Source organism: Maylandia zebra, linkage group LG3 (genome assembly GCF_041146795.1).
Source record: "Maylandia zebra isolate NMK-2024a linkage group LG3, Mzebra_GT3a, whole genome shotgun sequence".
Taxonomy (NCBI): Eukaryota; Metazoa; Chordata; class Actinopteri; order Cichliformes; family Cichlidae; genus Maylandia; species Maylandia zebra.
The window spans coordinates 51,289,934-51,312,654 of NC_135169.1; the positions used below are offsets into that span (position 1 = coordinate 51,289,934).

The 22,721-nt window shown below is 57.2% G+C and overlaps 12 non-coding genes and 2 pseudogenes across 12 annotated transcripts; all 14 read left to right on the forward strand.

Annotated features, from left to right (window-relative positions):
* The first annotated feature begins 1,789 nt into the window (after positions 1 to 1,789).
* On the forward strand, positions 1,790 to 1,908 carry LOC143417637 (5S ribosomal RNA). The gene has a single exon (XR_013097783.1). It is a non-coding gene; the product is annotated as a 5S ribosomal RNA (ribosomal RNA).
* Positions 1,909 to 3,005: 1,097 nt separating this feature from the next.
* On the forward strand, positions 3,006 to 3,124 carry LOC143417877 (5S ribosomal RNA). Its single transcript, XR_013098025.1, has one exon. It is a non-coding gene; the product is annotated as a 5S ribosomal RNA (ribosomal RNA).
* Positions 3,125 to 4,773: 1,649 nt separating this feature from the next.
* Positions 4,774 to 4,892, forward strand: LOC143417978 (5S ribosomal RNA). The gene has a single exon (XR_013098126.1). It is a non-coding gene; the product is annotated as a 5S ribosomal RNA (ribosomal RNA).
* A 1,921-nt stretch (positions 4,893 to 6,813) lies between these two features.
* LOC143417541 (5S ribosomal RNA) lies at positions 6,814 to 6,932 on the forward strand (annotated as a pseudogene).
* A 627-nt stretch (positions 6,933 to 7,559) lies between these two features.
* On the forward strand, positions 7,560 to 7,678 carry LOC143417638 (5S ribosomal RNA). The gene has a single exon (XR_013097784.1). It is a non-coding gene; the product is annotated as a 5S ribosomal RNA (ribosomal RNA).
* An 859-nt stretch (positions 7,679 to 8,537) lies between these two features.
* LOC143417514 (5S ribosomal RNA) lies at positions 8,538 to 8,656 on the forward strand. Its single transcript, XR_013097736.1, has one exon. It is a non-coding gene; the product is annotated as a 5S ribosomal RNA (ribosomal RNA).
* Positions 8,657 to 10,306: 1,650 nt separating this feature from the next.
* Positions 10,307 to 10,425, forward strand: LOC143417639 (5S ribosomal RNA). Its single transcript, XR_013097785.1, has one exon. It is a non-coding gene; the product is annotated as a 5S ribosomal RNA (ribosomal RNA).
* An 859-nt stretch (positions 10,426 to 11,284) lies between these two features.
* On the forward strand, positions 11,285 to 11,403 carry LOC143417606 (5S ribosomal RNA). The gene has a single exon (XR_013097752.1). It is a non-coding gene; the product is annotated as a 5S ribosomal RNA (ribosomal RNA).
* A 1,097-nt stretch (positions 11,404 to 12,500) lies between these two features.
* Positions 12,501 to 12,619, forward strand: LOC143417923 (5S ribosomal RNA). Its single transcript, XR_013098071.1, has one exon. It is a non-coding gene; the product is annotated as a 5S ribosomal RNA (ribosomal RNA).
* Positions 12,620 to 14,268: 1,649 nt separating this feature from the next.
* LOC143417990 (5S ribosomal RNA) lies at positions 14,269 to 14,387 on the forward strand. Its single transcript, XR_013098138.1, has one exon. It is a non-coding gene; the product is annotated as a 5S ribosomal RNA (ribosomal RNA).
* A 1,921-nt stretch (positions 14,388 to 16,308) lies between these two features.
* On the forward strand, positions 16,309 to 16,427 carry LOC143417543 (5S ribosomal RNA; annotated as a pseudogene).
* A 1,960-nt stretch (positions 16,428 to 18,387) lies between these two features.
* On the forward strand, positions 18,388 to 18,506 carry LOC143417897 (5S ribosomal RNA). The gene has a single exon (XR_013098045.1). It is a non-coding gene; the product is annotated as a 5S ribosomal RNA (ribosomal RNA).
* Positions 18,507 to 20,156: 1,650 nt separating this feature from the next.
* Positions 20,157 to 20,275, forward strand: LOC143417959 (5S ribosomal RNA). Its single transcript, XR_013098107.1, has one exon. It is a non-coding gene; the product is annotated as a 5S ribosomal RNA (ribosomal RNA).
* Positions 20,276 to 21,882: 1,607 nt separating this feature from the next.
* Positions 21,883 to 22,001, forward strand: LOC143417640 (5S ribosomal RNA). Its single transcript, XR_013097786.1, has one exon. It is a non-coding gene; the product is annotated as a 5S ribosomal RNA (ribosomal RNA).
* Positions 22,002 to 22,721: the final 720 nt, after the last annotated feature.

Consider the following 22,721-nt stretch of genomic DNA (forward strand, 5'->3'; position numbering starts at 1 on the left):
TGCCTGTGGCTGCTGGCTGAGGCCACTTACACCACACCAGGGCATTAGTTGCTATTGAGGCCCCTTACACCACACCAGGGCCTGTGGCACTGGCTGAGGCCACTTACACCACACCAGGGCCTGTGGCTGCTGGCTGAGGCCACCTACACCACACCAGGGCATTAGTTGCTATTGAGGCCAATTACACCACACCAGGGTCTGTGGCTCTTGCTCAGGCCACTTACACCACACCAGGGCCTGTGGCACTGGCTGAGGCCACTTACACTACACCAGGGCCTGAGGCTCTGGCTGAGGCCACTTACACCACACCAGGGCCTGTGGCTGCTGGCTGAGGCCACTTACACCACACCAGGGCCTGTGGCTGCTGGCTGAGGCCACTTACACCACACCAGGGCCTGTGGCTGCTGGCTGAGGCCACTTACACCACACCAGGGCCTGTGGCTCTTGCTCAGGCCACTCACATCACACCAGGCCCTGCGCTTCTGGCTGAGGCCATCTTCACCCAACCAGGCCCTGTGCTGCTAGCTGTGGCCATGTACAACACACCAGGCCCTGTGCTGGTTCCTGAGGCCATCTTCAACAATCCAGGGCCTGTGCTGTTGGATAAATGCTAAACTGAGCCTTTGGGTTAGGGTATTATGCAAACATGCAGGTATGGTTATAGGATTGTCTTCGTAACTTGTGCTGTAAGCCTTTCATTTTCATGTCATTGAACCGCTTTTGATCCAGAGAAGGGGTGTATTAAAAGACCTCAAGCAGCTGCCCATTAATGAGGGCACATTAACGACATTGCTTTTGGCTGTTTTCCAATGTCTTGTGCTGCTAGCTGATGCCACCTACACCACACCAGGGCCTGAGTGACCGGCTGGGGCCACTTACACCACATCAGGGCCTGTGGCTGCTGGCTGAGGCCACTTACACCACACCAGGGCCTGTGGCTGCTGGCTGAGGCCACTTACACCACACCAGATCCTTAGTTGCTATTGAGGCCAATTACACCCCACCAGGGTCTGTGGCTCTTGCTCAGGCCACTTACACCACACCAGGGCCTTAGTTGCTATTGAGGCCAATTACACCACACCAGGGCCTGTGGCTGCTGGCTGAGGCCACTTACACCACACCAGGGCCTGTGGCTGCTGGCTGAGGCCACTTACACCACACCAGGGCCTGTGGCTGCTGGCTGAGGCCACTTACACCACACCAGGGCCTGTGGCTGCTGGCTGAGGCCACTTACACCACACCAGTGCCTGTGGCTTCTGGCTGAGGCCACTTACACCACACCAGGGCCTTAGTTGCTATTGAGGCCAATTACACCACACCAGGGTCTGTGACTCTTGCTCAGGCCACTTACACCACACCAGGGCCTGTGGCACTGGCTGAGGCCACTTACACCACACCAGGGCCTGTGGCTGCTGGCTGAGGCCACTTACACCACACCAGGGCCTGTGGCTGCTGGCTGAGGCCAATTACACCACACCAGGGCCTGTGGCTCTTGCTCAGGCCACTCACATCACACCAGGCCCTGCGCTTCTGGCCGAGGCCATCTTCACCAAACCAGGCCCTGTGCTGCTAGCTGTGGCCATGTACAACACACCAGGCCCTGTGCTGGTTCCTGAGGCCATCTTCAACAATCCAGGGCCTGTGCTGTTAGATAAATGCTAAACTGAGCCTTTGGGTTAGGGTATTATGCAAACATGCAGGTATGGTTAAAGGATTGTCTTCGTAACTTCAGGTACTTGCCACCTAATCAGTTGAATCCATAAATTGAGACATTGTGCTGGGGCCAGCAGCTTACGGCCATACCACCCTGAGCACGCCCGACCTCGTCTGATCTCGGAAGCTAAGCAGGGCTGGGCTTGGTTAGTACTTGGATGGGAGACTGCCTGGGAATACCTGGTGCTGTAAGCCTTTCATTTTCATGTCATTGAACCGCTTTTGATCCAGAGAAGGGGTGTATTAAAAGACCAAAAGCAGCTGCCCATTAATGAGGGCACATTAACGACATTGCTTTTGGCTGTTTTCCAATGTCTTGTGCTGCTAGCTGATGCCACCTACACAACACCAGGGCCTGAGTGACCGGCTGGGGCCACTTACACCACATCAGGGCCTGTGGCTGCTGGCTGAGGCCACTTACACCACACCAGGGCCTGTGGCTGCTGGCTGAGGCCACTTACACCACACCAGGGCCTGTGGCTGCTGGCTGAGGCCACCTACACCACACCAGGGCCTTAGTTGCTATTGAGGCCAATTACACCACACCAGGGTCTGTGGCTCTTGCTCAAGCCACTTACACCACACCAGGGCCTGTGGCTGCTGGCTGAGGCCACTTACACCACACCAGGGCCTGTGGCTGCTGGCTGAGGCCACCTACACCACACCAGGGCCTTAGTTGCTATTGAGGCCAATTACACCACACCAGGGTCTGTGGCTCTTGCTCAGGCCACTTACACCACACCAGGGCCTGTGGCACTGGCTGAGGCCACTTACACCACACCAGGGCCTGTGGCTCTGGCTGAGGCCACTTACACCACACCAGGGCCTGTGGCTGCTGGCTGAGGCCACTTACACCACACCAGGGCCTGTGGCTGCTGGCTGAGGCCACTTACACCACACCAGGGCCTGTGGCTGCTGGCTGAGGCCACTTACACCACACCAGTGCCTGTGGCTTCTGGCTGAGGCCACTTACACCACACCAGGGCCTGTGGCTCTTGCTCAGGCCACTCACATCACACCAGGCCCTGCGCTTCTGGCCGAGGCCATCTTCACCAAACCAGGCCCTGTGCTGCTAGCTGTGGCCATGTACAACACACCAGGCCCTGTGCTGGTTCCTGAGGCCATCTTCAACAATCCATGGCCTGTGCTGTTAGATAAATGCTAAACTGAGCCTTTGGGTTAGGGTATTATGCAAACATGCAGGTATGGTTAAAGGATTGTCTTCGTAACTTCAGGTACTTGCCACCTAATCAGTTGAATCCATAAATTGAGACATTGTGCTGGGGCCAGCAGCTTACGGCCATACCACCCTGAGCACGCCCGACCTCGTCTGATCTCGGAAGCTAAGCAGGGTTGGGCTTGGTTTGTACTTGGATGGGAGACTACCTGGGAATACCTGGTGCTGTAAGCCTTTCATTTTCATGTCATTGAACCGCTTTTGATCCAGAGAAGGGGTGTATTAAAAGACCAAAAGCAGCTGCCCATTAATGATGGCACATTAACGACATTGCTTTTGGCTGTTTTACAATGTCTTGTGCTGCTAGCTGATGCCACCTACACCACACCAGGGCCTGAGTGACCGGCTGGGGCCACTTACACCACATCAGGGCCTGTGGCTGCTGGCTGAGGCCACTTACACCACACCAGGGCCTGTGGCTGCTGGCTGAGGCCACTTACACCACACCAGGGCATTAGTTGCTATTGAGGCCAATTACACCACACCAGGGTCTGTGGCTCTTGCTCAGGCCACTTACACCACACCAGGGCCTGTGGCACTGGCTGAGGCCACTTACACCGCACCAGGGCCTGTGGCTGCTGGCTGAGGCCACCTACACCACACCAGGGCATTAGTTGCTATTGAGGCCAATTACACCACACCAGGGTCTGTGACTCTTGCTCAGGCCACTTACACCACACCAGGGCCTGTGGCACTGGCTGAGGCCACTTACACCACACCAGGGCCTGTGGCTGCTGGCTGAGGCCACTTACACCACACCAGGGCCTGTGGCTGCTGGCTGAGGTCACTTACACCACACCAGGGCCTGTGGCTGCTGGCTGAGGGCACTTACACCACACCAGTGCCTGTGGCTTCTGGCTGAGGCCACTTACACCACACCAGGGCCTGTGGCTCTTGCTCAGGCCACTTACACCACACCAGGGCCTGTGCTGCTGGCTGAGGCCACTTACACCACACCAGGGCCTGTGGCTGCTGGCTGAGGCCACTTACACCACACCAGGGCCTGTGGCTGCTGGCTGAGGGCACTTACACCACACCAGTGCCTGTGGCTGCTGGCTGAGGCCACTTACACCACACCAGGGCATTAGTTGCTATTGAGGCCCCTTACACCACACCAGGGCCTGTGGCACTGGCTGAGGCCACTTACACCACACCAGGGCCTGTGGCTGCTGGCTGAGGCCACCTACACCACACCAGGGCATTAGTTGCTATTGAGGCCAATTACACCACACCAGGGTCTGTGGCTCTTGCTCAGGCCACTTACACCACACCAGGGCCTGTGGCACTGGCTGAGGCCACTTACACTACACCAGGGCCTGTGGCTCTGGCTGAGGCCACTTACACCACACCAGGGCCTGTGGCTGCTGGCTGAGGCCACTTACACCACACCAGGGCCTGTGGCTGCTGGCTGAGGCCACTTACACCACACCAGGGCCTGTGGCTGCTGGCTGAGGCCACTTACACCACACCAGGGCCTGTGGCTGCTGGCTGAGGCCACTTACACCACACCAGGGCCTGTGGCTGCTGGCTGAGGTCACTTACACCACACCAGTGCCTGTGGCTTCTGGCTCAGGCCACTCACATCACACCAGGCCCTGTGCTGCTAGCTGTGGCCATGTACAACACACCAGGCCCTGTGCTGGTTCCTGAGGCCATCTTCAACAATCCAGGGCCTGTGCTGTTAGATAAATGCTAAACTGAGCCTTTGGGTTAGGGTATTATGCAAACATGCAGGTATGGTTAAAGGATTGTCTTCGTAACTTCAGGTACTTGCCACCTAATCAGTTGAATCCATAAATTGAGACATTGTGCTGGGGCCAGCAGCTTACGGCCATACCACCCTGAGCACGCCCGACCTCGTCTGATCTCGGAAGCTAAGCAGGGCTGGGCTTGGTTAGTACTTGGATGGGAGACTACCTGGGAATACCTGGTGCTGTAAGCCTTTCATTTTCATGTCATTGAACCGCTTTTTATCCAGAGAAGGGGTGTATTAAAAGACCAAAAGCAGCTGCCCATTAATGAGGGCACATTAACGACATTGCTTTTGGCTGTTTTCCAATGTCTTGTGCTGCTAGCTGATGCCACCTACACCACACCAGGGCCTGAGTGACCGGCTGGGGCCACTTACACCACATCAGGGCCTGTGGCTGCTGGCTGAGGCCACTTACACCACACCAGGGCCTGTGGCTGCTGGCTGAGGCCACTTACACCACACCAGGGCATTAGTTGCTATTGAGGCCAATTACACCACACCAGGGTCTGTGGCACTGGCTGAGGCCACTTACACCACACCAGGGCCTGTGGCTGCTGGCTGAGGCCACTTACACCACACCAGGGCCTGTGGCTCTTGCTCAGGCCACTTACACCACACCAGGGCCTGTGGCTGCTGGCTGAGGCCACTTACACCACACCAGGGCCTGTGGCTGCTGGCTGAGGCCACTTACACCACACCAGGGCATTAGTTGCTATTGAGGCCACTTACACCACACCAGGGCCTGTGGCTGCTGGCTGAGGCCACTTACACCACATCAGGGCCTGTGGCTGCTGGATGAGGCGACTTACACCACACCAAGGGCCTGTGGCTGCTGGCTGAGGCCACCCACACCACACCAGGGCCTGTGGCTGCTGGCTGAGGCCACTTACACCACACCAGGGCCAGTGGCTCTTGCTCAGGCCACTCATATCACACCAGACCCTGTGGCTCTGGCTGAGGCCACTTACACCACACCAGGGCCTGTGGCTCTGGCTGAGGCCACTTACACCACATCAGGGCCGGTGGCTGCTGGATGAGGCGACTTACACCACACCAAGGGCCTGTGGCTGCTGGCTGAGGCCACCCACACCACACCAGGGCCTGTGGCTGCTGGCTGAGGCCACTTACACCACACCAAGGGCCTGTGGCTGCTGGCTGAGGCCACATACACCACACCACGGCCTTATTTGCTTCTGAGGCCACTTACACCACACCAGGGCCTTAGTTGCTATTGAGGCCAATTACACCACACCAGGGCCTGTTGCTCTTGCTCAGGCCACTTACACCACACCAGGGCCTGAGTGACCGGCTGGGGCCACTTACACCACATCAGGCCCTATGGTTGCTGGCTGAGGCCACTTACACCACACCAGGGCCTGTGGCTGCTGGCTGAGGCCACCTACACCACACCAGGGCATTAGTTGCTATTGAGGCCAATTACACCACACCAGGGTCTGTGGCTCTTGCTCAGGCCACTTACACCACACCAGGGCCTGTGGCTGCTGGATGAGGCGACTTACACCACACCAAGGCCTGTGGCTGCTGGATGAGGCCACTTACACCACACCAGGGCCTTAGTTGCTATTGAGGCCACTTACACCACACCAGGGCCTGTGGCTCTGGCTGAGGCCACTTACACCACACCACGGCCTTATTTGCTTCTGAGGCCACTTACACCACACCAGGGCCTTAGTTGCTATTGAGGCCAATTACACCACACCAGGGCCTGTGGCTCTTGCTCAGGCCACTTACACCACACCAGGGCCTGTGGCTCTTGCTCAGGCCACTTACTCCACACCAGGGCCTGTGGCTCTTGCTCAGGCCACTCATATCACACCAGGCCCTGTGCTTCTGGCCGAGGCCATCTTCACCAAACCAGGCCCTGTGCTGCTAGCTGTGACCATGTACAACACACCAGGCCCTGTTCTGGTTCCTGAGGCCATCTTCAACAATCCAGGGCCTGTGCTGTTGGATAAATGCTAAACTGAGCCTTTGGGTTAGGGTATTATGCAAACATGCAGGTATGGTTATAGGATTGTCTTCGTAACTCCAGGTACTTGCCACCTAATCACTTGAATCCATAAATTGAGACATTGTGCTGTGGCCAGCAGCTTACGGCCATACCACCCTGAGCATGCCCGACCACGTCTGATCTCGGAAGCTAAGCAGGGCTGTGCTTGGTTAGTACTTGGATGGGAGACTTCCTTGGAATACCTGGTGCTGTAAGCCTTTCATTTTCATGTCTTTGAACCGCTTTTGATCCAGAGAAGGGGTGTATTAAAAGACCAAAAGCAGCTGCCCATTAATGAGGGCACATTAACGACATTGCTTTTGGCTGTTTTCCAATGTCTTGTGCTGCTAGCTGATGCCACCTACACCACACCAGGGCCTGAGTGACCGGCTGGGGCCACTTACACCACATCAGGGCCTGTGGCTGCTGGCTGAGGCCACTTACACCACACCAGGGCCTGTGGCTGCTGGCTGAGGCCACTTACACCACACCAGGGCCTGTGGCTGCTGGCTGAGGCCACTTACACCACACCAGGGCCTGTGGCTGCTGGCTGAGGCCACTTACACCACACCAGTGCCTGTGGCTTCTGGCTCAGGCCACTCACATCACACCAGGCCCTGTGCTGCTAGCTGTGGCCATGTACAACTCACCAGGCCCTGTGCTGGTTCCTGAGGCCATCTTCAACAATCCAGGGCCTGTGCTGTTAGATAAATGCTAAACTGAGCCTTTGGGTTAGGGTATTATGCAAACATGCAGGTATGGTTAAAGGATTGTCTTCGTAACTTCAGGTACTTGCCACCTAATCAGTTGAATCCATAAATTGAGACATTGTGCTGGGGCCAGCAGCTTACGGCCATACCACCCTGAGCACGCCCGACCTCGTCTGATCTCGGAAGCTAAGCAGGGCTGGGCTTGGTTAGTACTTGGATGGGAGACTGCCTGGGAATACCTGGTGCTGTAAGCCTTTCATTTTCATGTCATTGAACCACTTTTGATCCAGAGAAGGGGTGTATTAAAAGACCAAAAGCAGCTGCCCATTAATGAGGGCACATTAACGACATTGCTTTTGGCTGTTTTCCAATGTCTTGTGCTGCTAGCTGATGCCACCTACACCACACCAGGGCCTGAGTGACCGGCTGGGGCCACTTACACCACATCAGGGCCTGTGGCTCTGGCTGAGGCCACTTACACCACACCAGGGCCTGTGGCTGCTGGCTGAGGCCACATACACAACACCAGGGCCTTAGTTGCTATTGAGGCCAATTACACCACACCAGGGTCTGTGACTCTTGCTCAGGCCACTTACACCACACCAGGGCCTTAGTTGCTATTGAGGCCAATTACACCACACCAGGGCCTGTGGCTGCTGGCTGAGGCCACTTACACCACACCAGGGCCTGTGGCTGCTGGCTGAGGCCACTTACACCACACAAGGGCCTGTGGCTGCTGGCTGAGGCCACCTACACCACACCAGGGCCTGTGGCTTCTGGCTGAGGCCACTTACACCACACCAGGGCCTGTGGCTCTTGCTCAGGCCACTCATATCACACCAGACCCTGTGCTTCTGGCCGAGGCCATCTTCACCAAACCTGGCCCTGTGCTGCTTGCTGTGGCCATGTACAACACACCAGGCCCTGTGCTGGTTCCTGAGGCCATCTTCAACAATCCAGGGCCTGTGCTGTTAGATAAATGCTAAACTGAGCCTTTGGGTTAGGGTATTATGCAAAAATGCAGGTATGGTTAAAGGATTGTCTTCGTAACTTCAGGTACTTGCCACCTAATCAGTTGAATCCATAAATTGAGACATTGTGCTGGGGCCAGCAGCTTACGGCCATACCACCCTGAGCACGCCCGACCTCGTCTGATCTCGGAAGCTAAGCAGGGCTGGGCTTGGTTAGTACTTGGATGGGAGACCGCCTGGGAATACCTGGTGCTGTAAGCATTTCATTTTCATGTCACTGAACCGCTTTTGATCCAGAGAAGGGGTGTATTAAAAGACCAAAAGCAGCTGCCCATTAATGAGGGCACATTAACGACATTGCTTTTGGCTGTTTTCCAATGTCTTGTGCTGCTAGCTGATGCCACCTACACCACACCAGGGCCTGAGTGACCGGCTGGGGCCACTTACACCACATCAGGGCCTGTGGCTGCTGGCTGAGGCCACTTACACCACACCAGGGCCTGTGGCTGCTGGCTGAGGCCACTTACACCACACCAGGGCCTGTGGCTGCTGGCTGAGGCCACCTACACCACACCAGGGCCTTAGTTGCTATTGAGGCCAATTACACCACACCAGGGCCTGTGGCACTGGCTGAGGCCACTTACACCGCACCAGGGCCTGTGGCTGCTGGCTGAGGCCACCTACACCACACCAGGGCATTAGTTGCTATTGAGGCCAATTACACCACACCAGGGTCTGTGACTCTTGCTCAGGCCACTTACACCACACCAGGGCCTGTGGCACTGGCTGAGGCCACTTACACCACACCAGGGCCTGTGGCTGCTGGCTGAGGCCACTTACACCACACCAGGGCCTGTGGCTGCTGGCTGAGGTCACTTACACCACACCAGGGCCTGTGGCTGCTGGCTGAGGGCACTTACACCACACCAGTGCCTGTGGCTTCTGGCTGAGGCCACTTACACCACACCAGGGCCTGTGGCTCTTGCTCAGGCCACTTACACCACACCAGGGCCTGTGCTGCTGGCTGAGGCCACTTACACCACACCAGGGCCTGTGGCTGCTGGCTGAGGCCACTTACACCACACCAGGGCCTGTGGCTGCTGGCTGAGGGCACTTACACCACACCAGTGCCTGTGGCTGCTGGCTGAGGCCACTTACACCACACCAGGGCATTAGTTGCTATTGAGGCCCCTTACACCACACCAGGGCCTGTGGCACTGGCTGAGGCCACTTACACCACACCAGGGCCTGTGGCTGCTGGCTGAGGCCACCTACACCACACCAGGGCATTAGTTGCTATTGAGGCCAATTACACCACACCAGGGTCTGTGGCTCTTGCTCAGGCCACTTACACCACACCAGGGCCTGTGGCACTGGCTGAGGCCACTTACACTACACCAGGGCCTGTGGCTCTGGCTGAGGCCACTTACACCACACCAGGGCCTGTGGCTGCTGGCTGAGGCCACTTACACCACACCAGGGCCTGTGGTTGCTGGCTGAGGCCACTTACACCACACCAGGGCCTGTGGCTGCTGGCTGAGGCCACTTACACCACACCAGGGCCTGTGGCTGCTGGCTGAGGCCACTTACACCACACCAGGGCCTGTGGCTGCTGGCTGAGGCCACTTACACCACACCAGTGCCTGTGGCTTCTGGCTCAGGCCACTCACATCACACCAGGCCCTGTGCTGCTAGCTGTGGCCATGTACAACACACCAGGCCCTGTGCTGGTTCCTGAGGCCATCTTCAACAATCCAGGGCCTGTGCTGTTAGATAAATGCTAAACTGAGCCTTTGGGTTAGGGTATTATGCAAACATGCAGGTATGGTTAAAGGATTGTCTTCGTAACTTCAGGTACTTGCCACCTAATCAGTTGAATCCATAAATTGAGACATTGTGCTGGGGCCAGCAGCTTACGGCCATACCACCCTGAGCACGCCCGACCTCGTCTGATCTCGGAAGCTAAGCAGGGCTGGGCTTGGTTAGTACTTGGATGGGAGACTGCCTGGGAATACCTGGTGCTGTAAGCCTTTCATTTTCATGTCATTGAACCACTTTTGATCCAGAGAAGGGGTGTATTAAAAGACCAAAAGCAGCTGCCCATTAATGAGGGCACATTAACGACATTGCTTTTGGCTGTTTTCCAATGTCTTGTGCTGCTAGCTGATGCCACCTACACCACACCAGGGCCTGAGTGACCGGCTGGGGCCACTTACACCACATCAGGGCCTGTGGCTCTGGCTGAGGCCACTTACACCACACCAGGGCCTGTGGCTGCTGGCTGAGGCCACATACACAACACCAGGGCCTTAGTTGCTATTGAGGCCAATTACACCACACCAGGGTCTGTGACTCTTGCTCAGGCCACTTACACCACACCAGGGCCTTAGTTGCTATTGAGGCCAATTACACCACACCAGGGCCTGTGGCTGCTGGCTGAGGCCACTTACACCACACCAGGGCCTGTGGCTGCTGGCTGAGGCCACTTACACCACACAAGGGCCTGTGGCTGCTGGCTGAGGCCACCTACACCACACCAGGGCCTGTGGCTTCTGGCTGAGGCCACTTACACCACACCAGGGCCTGTGGCTCTTGCTCAGGCCACTCATATCACACCAGACCCTGTGCTTCTGGCCGAGGCCATCTTCACCAAACCTGGCCCTGTGCTGCTTGCTGTGGCCATGTACAACACACCAGGCCCTGTGCTGGTTCCTGAGGCCATCTTCAACAATCCAGGGCCTGTGCTGTTAGATAAATGCTAAACTGAGCCTTTGGGTTAGGGTATTATGCAAAAATGCAGGTATGGTTAAAGGATTGTCTTCGTAACTTCAGGTACTTGCCACCTAATCAGTTGAATCCATAAATTGAGACATTGTGCTGGGGCCAGCAGCTTACGGCCATACCACCCTGAGCACGCCCGACCTCGTCTGATCTCGGAAGCTAAGCAGGGCTGGGCTTGGTTAGTACTTGGATGGGAGACCGCCTGGGAATACCTGGTGCTGTAAGCATTTCATTTTCATGTCACTGAACCGCTTTTGATCCAGAGAAGGGGTGTATTAAAAGACCAAAAGCAGCTGCCCATTAATGAGGGCACATTAACGACATTCCTTTTGGCTGTTTTCCAATGTCTTGTGCTGCTAGCTGATGCCACCTACACCACACCAGGGCCTGAGTGACCGGCTGGGGCCACTTACACCACATCAGGGCCTGTGGCTGCTGGCTGAGGCCACTTACACCACACCAGGGCCTGTGGCTGCTGGCTGAGGCCACTTACACCACACCAGGGCCTGTGGCTGCTGGCTGAGGCCACCTACACCACACCAGGGCCTTAGTTGCTATTGAGGCCAATTACACCACACCAGGGTCTGTGGCTCTTGCTCAAGCCACTTACACCACACCAGGGCCTGTGGCTGCTGGCTGAGGCCACTTACACCACACCAGGGCCTGTGGCTGCTGGCTGAGGCCACCTACACCACACCAGGGCCTTAGTTGCTATTGAGGCCAATTACACCACACCAGGGTCTGTAGCTCTTGCTCAGGCCACTTACACCACACCAGGGCCTGTGGCACTGGCTGAGGCCACTTACACCACACCAGGGCCTGTGGCTCTGGCTGAGGCCACTTACACCACACCAGGGCCTGTGGCTGCTGGCTGAGGCCACTTACACCACACCAGGGCCTGTGGCTGCTGGCTGAGGCCACTTACACCACACCAGGGCCTGTGGCTGCTGGCTGAGGCCACTTACACCACACCAGTGCCTGTGGCTTCTGGCTGAGGCCACTTACACCACACCAGGGCCTGTGGCTCTTGCTCAGGCCACTCACATCACACCAGGCCCTGCGCTTCTGGCCGAGGCCATCTTCACCAAACCAGGCCCTGTGCTGCTAGCTGTGGCCATGTACAACACACCAGGCCCTGTGCTGGTTCCTGAGGCCATCTTCAACAATCCATGGCCTGTGCTGTTAGATAAATGCTAAACTGAGCCTTTGGGTTAGGGTATTATGCAAACATGCAGGTATGGTTAAAGGATTGTCTTCGTAACTTCAGGTACTTGCCACCTAATCAGTTGAATCCATAAATTGAGACATTGTGCTGGGGCCAGCAGCTTACGGCCATACCACCCTGAGCACGCCCGACCTCGTCTGATCTCGGAAGCTAAGCAGGGCTGGGCTTGGTTTGTACTTGGATGGGAGACTACCTGGGAATACCTGGTGCTGTAAGCCTTTCATTTTCATGTCATTGAACCGCTTTTGATCCAGAGAAGGGGTGTATTAAAAGACCAAAAGCAGCTGCCCATTAATGATGGCACATTAACGACATTGCTTTTGGCTGTTTTACAATGTCTTGTGCTGCTAGCTGATGCCACCTACACCACACCAGGGCCTGAGTGACCGGCTGGGGCCACTTACACCACATCAGGGCCTGTGGCTGCTGGCTGAGGCCACTTACACCACACCAGGGCCTGTGGCTGCTGGCTGAGGCCACTTACACCACACCAGGGCATTAGTTGCTATTGAGGCCAATTACACCACACCAGGGTCTGTGGCTCTTGCTCAGGCCACTTACACCACACCAGGGCCTGTGGCACTGGCTGAGGCCACTTACACCGCACCAGGGCCTGTGGCTGCTGGCTGAGGCCACCTACACCACACCAGGGCATTAGTTGCTATTGAGGCCAATTACACCACACCAGGGTCTGTGACTCTTGCTCAGGCCACTTACACCACACCAGGGCCTGTGGCACTGGCTGAGGCCACTTACACCACACCAGGGCCTGTGGCTGCTGGCTGAGGCCACTTACACCACACCAGGGCCTGTGGCTGCTGGCTGAGGTCACTTACACCACACCAGGGCCTGTGGCTGCTGGCTGAGGGCACTTACACCACACCAGTGCCTGTGGCTTCTGGCTGAGGCCACTTACACCACACCAGGGCCTGTGGCTCTTGCTCAGGCCACTTACACCACACCAGGGCCTGTGCTGCTGGCTGAGGCCACTTACACCACACCAGGGCCTGTGGCTGCTGGCTGAGGCCACTTACACCACACCAGGGCCTGTGGCTGCTGGCTGAGGGCACTTACACCACACCAGTGCCTGTGGCTGCTGGCTGAGGCCACTTACACCACACCAGGGCATTAGTTGCTATTGAGGCCCCTTACACCACACCAGGGCCTGTGGCACTGGCTGAGGCCACTTACACCACACCAGGGCCTGTGGCTGCTGGCTGAGGCCACCTACACCACACCAGGGCATTAGTTGCTATTGAGGCCAATTACACCACACCAGGGTCTGTGGCTCTTGCTCAGGCCACTTACACCACACCAGGGCCTGTGGCACTGGCTGAGGCCACTTACACTACACCAGGGCCTGTGGCTCTGGCTGAGGCCACTTACACCACACCAGGGCCTGTGGCTGCTGGCTGAGGCCACTTACACCACACCAGGGCCTGTGGCTGCTGGCTGAGGCCACTTACACCACACCAGGGCCTGTGGCTGCTGGCTGAGGCCACTTACACCACACCAGGGCCTGTGGCTGCTGGCTGAGGCCACTTACACCACACCAGGGCCTGTGGCTGCTGGCTGAGGTCACTTACACCACACCAGTGCCTGTGGCTTCTGGCTCAGGCCACTCACATCACACCAGGCCCTGTGCTGCTAGCTGTGGCCATGTACAACACACCAGGCCCTGTGCTGGTTCCTGAGGCCATCTTCAACAATCCAGGGCCTGTGCTGTTAGATAAATGCTAAACTGAGCCTTTGGGTTAGGGTATTATGCAAACATGCAGGTATGGTTAAAGGATTGTCTTCGTAACTTCAGGTACTTGCCACCTAATCAGTTGAATCCATAAATTGAGACATTGTGCTGGGGCCAGCAGCTTACGGCCATACCACCCTGAGCACGCCCGACCTCGTCTGATCTCGGAAGCTAAGCAGGGCTGGGCTTGGTTAGTACTTGGATGGGAGACTACCTGGGAATACCTGGTGCTGTAAGCCTTTCATTTTCATGTCATTGAACCGCTTTTTATCCAGAGAAGGGGTGTATTAAAAGACCAAAAGCAGCTGCCCATTAATGAGGGCACATTAACGACATTGCTTTTGGCTGTTTTCCAATGTCTTGTGCTGCTAGCTGATGCCACCTACACCACACCAGGGCCTGAGTGACCGGCTGGGGCCACTTACACCACATCAGGGCCTGTGGCTGCTGGCTGAGGCCACTTACACCACACCAGGGCCTGTGGCTGCTGGCTGAGGCCACTTACACCACACCAGGGCATTAGTTGCTATTGAGGCCAATTACACCACACCAGGGTCTGTGGCACTGGCTGAGGCCACTTACACCACACCAGGGCCTGTGGCTGCTGGCTGAGGCCACTTACACCACACCAGGGCCTGTGGCTCTTGCTCAGGCCACTTACACCACACCAGGGCCTGTGGCTGCTGGCTGAGGCCACTTACACCACACCAGGGCCTGTGGCTGCTGGCTGAGGCCACTTACACCACACCAGGGCATTAGTTGCTATTGAGGCCACTTACACCACACCAGGGCCTGTGGCTGCTGGCTGAGGCCACTTACACCACATCAGGGCCTGTGGCTGCTGGATGAGGCGACTTACACCACACCAAGGGCCTGTGGCTGCTGGCTGAGGCCACCCACACCACACCAGGGCCTGTGGCTGCTGGCTGAGGCCACTTACACCACACCAGGGCCAGTGGCTCTTGCTCAGGCCACTCATATCACACCAGACCCTGTGGCTCTGGCTGAGGCCACTTACACAACACCAGGGCCTGTGGCTCTGGCTGAGGCCACTTACACCACATCAGGGCCGGTGGCTGCTGGATGAGGCGACTTACACCACACCAAGGGCCTGTGGCTGCTGGCTGAGGCCACCCACACCACACCAGGGCCTGTGGCTGCTGGCTGAGGCCACTTACACCACACCAAGGGCCTGTGGCTGCTGGCTGAGGCCACATACACCACACCACGGCCTTATTTGCTTCTGAGGCCACTTACACCACACCAGGGCCTTAGTTGCTATTGAGGCCAATTACACCACACCAGGGCCTGTTGCTCTTGCTCAGGCCACTTACACCACACCAGGGCCTGAGTGACCGGCTGGGGCCACTTACACCACATCAGGCCCTATGGTTGCTGGCTGAGGCCACTTACACCACACCAGGGCCTGTGGCTGCTGGCTGAGGCCACCTACACCACACCAGGGCATTAGTTGCTATTGAGGCCAATTACACCACACCAGGGTCTGTGGCTCTTGCTCAGGCCACTTACACCACACCAGGGCCTGTGGCTGCTGGATGAGGCGACTTACACCACACCAAGGCCTGTGGCTGCTGGATGAGGCCACTTACACCACACCAGGGCCTTAGTTGCTATTGAGGCCACTTACACCACACCAGGGCCTGTGGCTCTGGCTGAGGCCACTTACACCACACCACGGCCTTATTTGCTTCTGAGGCCACTTACACCACACCAGGGCCTTAGTTGCTATTGAGGCCAATTACACCACACCAGGGCCTGTGGCTCTTGCTCAGGCCACTTACACCACACCAGGGCCTGTGGCTCTTGCTCAGGCCACTTACTCCACACCAGGGCCTGTGGCTCTTGCTCAGGCCACTCATATCACACCAGGCCCTGTGCTTCTGGCCGAGGCCATCTTCACCAAACCAGGCCCTGTGCTGCTAGCTGTGACCATGTACAACACACCAGGCCCTGTTCTGGTTCCTGAGGCCATCTTCAACAATCCAGGGCCTGTGCTGTTGGATAAATGCTAAACTGAGCCTTTGGGTTAGGGTATTATGCAAACATGCAGGTATGGTTATAGGATTGTCTTCGTAACTCCAGGTACTTGCCACCTAATCACTTGAATCCATAAATTGAGACATTGTGCTGTGGCCAGCAGCTTACGGCCATACCACCCTGAGCATGCCCGACCACGTCTGATCTCGGAAGCTAAGCAGGGCTGTGCTTGGTTAGTACTTGGATGGGAGACTTCCTTGGAATACCTGGTGCTGTAAGCCTTTCATTTTCATGTCTTTGAACCGCTTTTGATCCAGAGAAGGGGTGTATTAAAAGACCAAAAGCAGCTGCCCATTAATGAGGGCACATTAACGACATTGCTTTTGGCTGTTTTCCAATGTCTTGTGCTGCTAGCTGATGCCACCTACACCACACCAGGGCCTGAGTGACCGGCTGGGGCCACTTACACCACATCAGGGCCTGTGGCTGCTGGCTGAGGCCACGTACACCACACCAGGGCCTGTGGCTGCTGGCTGAGGCCACTTACACCACACCAGTGCCTGTGGCTCTTGCTCAGGCCACTTACACCACACCAGGGAATTAGTTGCTATTGAGGCCACTTACACCACACCAGGGCCTGTGGCTGCTGGCTGAGGCCACCTACACCACACCAGGGAATTAGTTGCTATTGAGGCCACTTACACCACACCAGGGTCTGTGGCTCTTGCTCAGGCCACTTACACCACACCAGGGCCTGTGGCACTGGCTGAGGCCACTTACACCACACCAGGGCCTGTGGCTCTGGCTGAGGCCACTTACACCACACCAGGGCCTGTGGCTGCTGGCTGAGGCCACTTACACCACACCAGTGCCTGTGGCTGCTGGCTGAGGCCACTTACACCACACCAGGGCATTAGTTGCTATTGAGGCCACTTACACCACACCAGGGCCTGTGGCACTGGCTGAGGCCACTTACACCACACCAGGGCCTGTGGCTGCTGGCTGAGGCCACTTACACCACACCAGGGCATTAGTTGCTATTGAGGCCAATTACACCACACCAGGGTCTGTGGCACTGGCTGAGGCCACTTACACCACACCAGGGCCTGTGGCTGCTGGCTGAGGCCACTTACACCACACCAGGGCCTGTGGCTGCTGGCTGAGGTCACTTACACCACACCAGGGCATTAGTTGCTATTGAGGCCCCTTACACCACACCAGTGCCTGTGGCTTCTGGCTGAGGCCACTTACACCACACCAGGGCCTGTGGCTCTTGCTCAGGCCACTTACACCACACCAGGGCCTGTGGCTGCTGGCTGAGGCCACTTACACCACACCAGGGCATTAGTTGCTATTGAGGCCACTTACACCACACCAGGGCCTGTGGCTGCTGGCTGAGGCCACTTACACCACACCAGGGCATAAGTTGCTATTGAGGCCAATTACACCACACCAGGGTCTTTGGCTCTTGCTCAGGCCACTTACACCACACCAGGGCCTGTGGCTCTGGCTGAGGCCACTTACACCACACCAGGGCCTGTGGCTCTGGCTGAGGCCACTTACACCACACCAGGGCCTGTGGCTGCTGGCTGAGGCCACTTACACCACACCAGGGCCTGTGGCTCTGGCTGAGGCCACTTACACCACACCAGGGCCTGTGGCTGCTGGCTGAGGCCACTTACACCACACCAGGGCCTGTGGCTGCTGGCTGAGGCCACTTACACCACACCAGTGCCTGTGGCTTCTGGCTGAGGCCACTTACACCACACCAGGGCCTGTGGCTGCTGGCTGAGGCCACTTACACCACACCAGGGCCTGTGGCTGCTGGCTGAGGCCACTTACACCACACCAGGGCCTGTGGCTGCTGGCTGAGGCCACTTACACCACACCAGTGCCTGTGGCTTCTGGCTGAGGCCACTTACACCACACCAGGGCCTGTGGCTCTTGCTCAGGCCACTCACATCACACCAGGCCCTGCGCTTCTGGCCGAGGCCATCTTCACCAAACCAGGCCCTGTGCTGCTAGCTGTGGCCATGTACAACACACCAGGCCCTGTGCTGGTTCCTGAGGCCATCTTCAACAATCCATGGCCTGTGCTGTTAGATAAATGCTAAACTGAGCCTTTGGGTTAGGGTATTATGCAAACATGCAGGTATGGTTAAAGGATTGTCTTCGTAACTTCAGGTACTTGCCACCTAATCAGTTGAATCCATAAATTGAGACATTGTGCTGGGGCCAGCAGCTTACGGCCATACCACCCTGAGCACGCCCGACCTCGTCTGATCTCGGAAGCTAAGCAGGGCTGGGCTTGGTTAGTACTTGGATGGGAAACTACCTGGGAATACCTGGTGCTGTAAGCCTTTCATTTTCATGTCATTGAACCGCTTTTGATCCAGAGAAGGGGTGTATTAAAAGACCAAAAGCAGCTGCCCATTAATGAGGGCACATTAACGACATTGCTTTTGGCTGTTTTCCAATGTCTTGTGCTGCTAGCTGATGCCACCGACACCACACCAGGGCCTGAGTGACCGGCTGGGGCCACTTACACCACATCAGGGCCTGTGGCTGCTGGCTGAGGCCACTTACACCACACCAGGGCCTGTGGCTGCTGGCTGAGGCCACTTACACCACACCAGGGCATTAGTTGCTATTGAGGCCAATTACACCACACCAGGGTCTGTGGCTCTTGCTCAGGCCACTTACACCACACCAGGGCCTGTGGCACTGGCTGAGGCCACTTACACCACACCAGGGCCTGTGGCTGCTGGCTGAGGCCACCTACACCACACCAGGGCATTAGTTGCTATTGAGGCCAATTACACCACACCAGGGTCTGTGACTCTTGCTCAGGCCACTTACACCACACCAGGGCCTGTGGCACTGGCTGAGGCCACTTACACCACACCAGGGCCTGTGGCTGCTGGGTGAGGTCACTTACACCACACCAGGGCCTGTGGCTGCTGGCTGAGGTCACTTACACCACACCAGGGCCTGTGGCTGCTGGCTGAGGGCACTTACACCACACCAGTGCCTGTGGCTTCTGGCTGAGGCCACTTACACCACACCAGGGCCTGTGGCTCTTGCTCAGGCCACTTACACCACATCAGGGCCTGTGGCTGCTGGATGAGGCGACTTACACCACACCAAGGGCCTGTGGCTGCTGGCTGAGGCCACCCACACCACACCAGGGCCTGTGGCTGCTGGCTGAGGCCACTTACACCACACCAGGGCCTGTGGCTCTTGCTCAGGCCACTCATATCACACCAGACCCTGTGGCTCTGGCTGAGGCCACTTACACCACACCAGGGCCTGTGGCTCTGGCTGAGGCCACTTACACCACATCAGGGCCTGTGGCTGCTGGATGAGGCGACTTACACCACACCAAGGGCCTGTGGCTGCTGGCTGAGGCCACCCACACCACACCAGGGCCTGTGGCTGCTGGCTGAGGCCACTTACACCACACCAAGGGCCTGTGGCTGCTGGCTGAGGCCACATACACAACACCACGGCCTTATTTGCTTCTGAGGCCACTTACACCACACCAGGGCCTGTGGCTGCTGGCTGAGGCCACATACACCACACCAGGGCCTTAGTTGCTATTGAGGCCAATTACACCACACCAGGGCCTGTTGCTCTTGCTCAGGCCACTTACACCACACCAGGGCCTGTGGCTCTTGCTCAGGCCACTTACTCCACACCAGGGCCTGTGGCTCTTGCTCAGGCCACTCATATCACACCAGGCCCTGTGCTTCTGGCCGAGGCCATCTTCACCAAACCAGGCCCTGTGCTGCTAGCTGTGGCCATGTACAACACACCAGGCCCTGTTCTGGTTCCTGAGGCCATCTTCAACAATCCAGGGCCTGTGCTGTTGGATAAATGCTAAACTGAGCCTTTGGGTTAGGGTATTATGCAAACATGCAGGTATGGTTATAGGATTGTCTTCGTAACTTCAGGTACTTGCCACCTAATCAGTTGAATCCATAAATTGAGACATTGTGCTGGGGCCAGCAGCTTACGGCCATACCACCCTGAGCACGCCCGACCTCGTCTGATCTCGGAAGCTAAGCAGGGCTGGGCTTGGTTAGTACTTGGATGGGAGACTTCCTTGGAATACCTGGTGCTGTAAGCCTTTCATTTTCATGTCATTGAACCGCTTTTGATCCAGAGAAGGGGTGTATTAAAAGACCAAAAGCAGCTGCCCATTAATGAGGGCACATTAACGACATTGCTTTTGGCTGTTTTCCAATGTCTTGTGCTGCTAGCTGATGCCACTTACACCACACCAGGGCCTGAGTGACCGGCTGGGGCCACTTACACCACATCAGGGCCTGTGGTTGCTGGCTGAGGCCACTTACACCACACCAGGGCCTGTGGCTGCTGGCTGAGGCCACCTACACCACACCAGGGCCTTACTTGCTATTGAGGCCACTTACACCACACCAGGGCCTGTGGCTGCTGGATGAGGCGACTTACACCACACCAAGGCCTGTGGCTGCTGGATGAGGCCACTTACACCACACCAGGGCCTTAGTTGCTATTGAGGCCACTTACACCACACCAGGGCCTGTGGCTCTGGCTGAGGCCACTTACACCACACCACGGCCTTATTTGCTTCTGAGGCCACTTACACCACACCAGGGCCTGAGTGACCGGCTGGGGCCACTTACACCACATCAGGGCCTGTGGCTGCTGGCTGAGGCCACTTACACCACACCAGGGCCTGTGGCTGCTGGCTGAGGCCACTTACACCACACCAGGGCATTAGTTGCTATTGAGGCCAATTACACCACACCAGGGTCTGTGGCTCTTGCTCAGGCCACTTACACCACACCAGGGCCTGTGGCACTGGCTGAGGCCACTTACACCACACCAGGGCCTGTGGCTGCTGGCTGAGGCCACTTACACCACACCAGGGCCTGTGGCTGCTGGCTGAGGGCACTTACACCACACCAGTGCCTGTGGCTTCTGGCTGAGGCCACTTACACCACACCAGGGCCTGTGGCTCTGGCTGAGGCCACTTACACCACACCAGGGCCTGTGGCTGCTGGCTGAGGGCACTTACACCACACCAGTGCCTGTGGCTGCTGGCTGAGGCCACTTACACCACACCAGGGCATTAGTTGCTATTGAGGCCACTTACACCACACCAGGGCCTGTGGCTGCTGGCTGAGGCCACATACACAACACCAGGGCCTTAGTTGCTATTGAGGCCAATTACACCACACCAGGGCCTGTGGCTGCTGGCTGAGGCCACTTACACCACACCAGGGCCTGTGGCACTGGCTGAGGCCACTTACACCACACCAGGGCCTGTGGCTGCTGGCTGAGGCCACTTACACCACACAAGGGCCTGTGGCTGCTGGCTGAGGCCACCCACACCACACCAGGGCCTGTGGCTGCTGGCTGAGGCCACTTACACCACACCAGGGCCTGTGGCTCTTGCTCAGGCCACTCATATCACACCAGACCCTGTGCTTCTGGCCGAGGCCATCTTCACCAAACCTGGCCCTGTGCTGCTTGCTGTGGCCATGTACAACACACCAGGCCCTGTGCTGGTTCCTGAGGCCATCTTCAACAATCCAGGGCCTGTGCTGTTAGATAAATGCTAAACTGAGCCTTTGGGTTAGGGTATTATGCAAACATGCAGGTATGGTTAAAGGATTGTCTTCGTAACTTCAGGTACTTGCCACCTAATCAGTTGAATCCATAAATTGAGACATTGTGCTGGGGCCAGCAGCTTACGGCCATACCACCCTGAGCACGCCCGACCTCGTCTGATCTCGGAAGCTAAGCAGGGCTGGGCTTGGTTAGTACTTGGATGGGAGACTGCCTGGGAATACCTGGTGCTGTAAGCCTTTCATTTTCATGTCATTGAACCGCTTTTGATCCAGAGAAGGGGTGTATTAAAAGACCAAAAGCAGCTGCCCATTAATGAGGGCACATTAACGACATTGCTTTTGGCTGTTTTCCAATGTCTTGTGCTGCTAGCTGATGCCACCTACACCACACCAGGGCCTGAGTGACCGGCTGGGGCCACTTACACCACATCAGGGCCTGTGGCTGCTGGCTGAGGCCACTTACACCACACCAGGGCCTGTGGCTGCTGGCTGAGGCCACTTACACCACACCAGGGCCTGTGGCTGCTGGCTGAGGCCACCTACACCACACCAGGGCCTTAGTTGCTATTGAGGCCAATTACACCACACCAGGGTCTGTGGCTCTTGCTCAGGCCACTTACACCACACCAGGGCCTGTGGCTGCTGGCTGAGGCCACTTACACCACACCAGGGCATTAGTTGCTATTGAGGCCACTTACACCACACCAGGGCCTGTGGCTGCTGGCTGAGGCCACCTACACCACACCAGGGCATTAGTTGCTATTGAGGCCAATTACACCACACCAGGGTCTGTGGCTCTTGCTCAGGCCACTTACACCACACCAGGGCCTGTGGCACTGGCTGAGGCCACTTACACCACACCAGGGCCTGTGGCTCTGGCTGAGGCCACTTACACCACACCAGGGCCTGTGGCTGCTGGCTGAGGCCACTTACACCACACCAGGGCCTGTGGCTGCT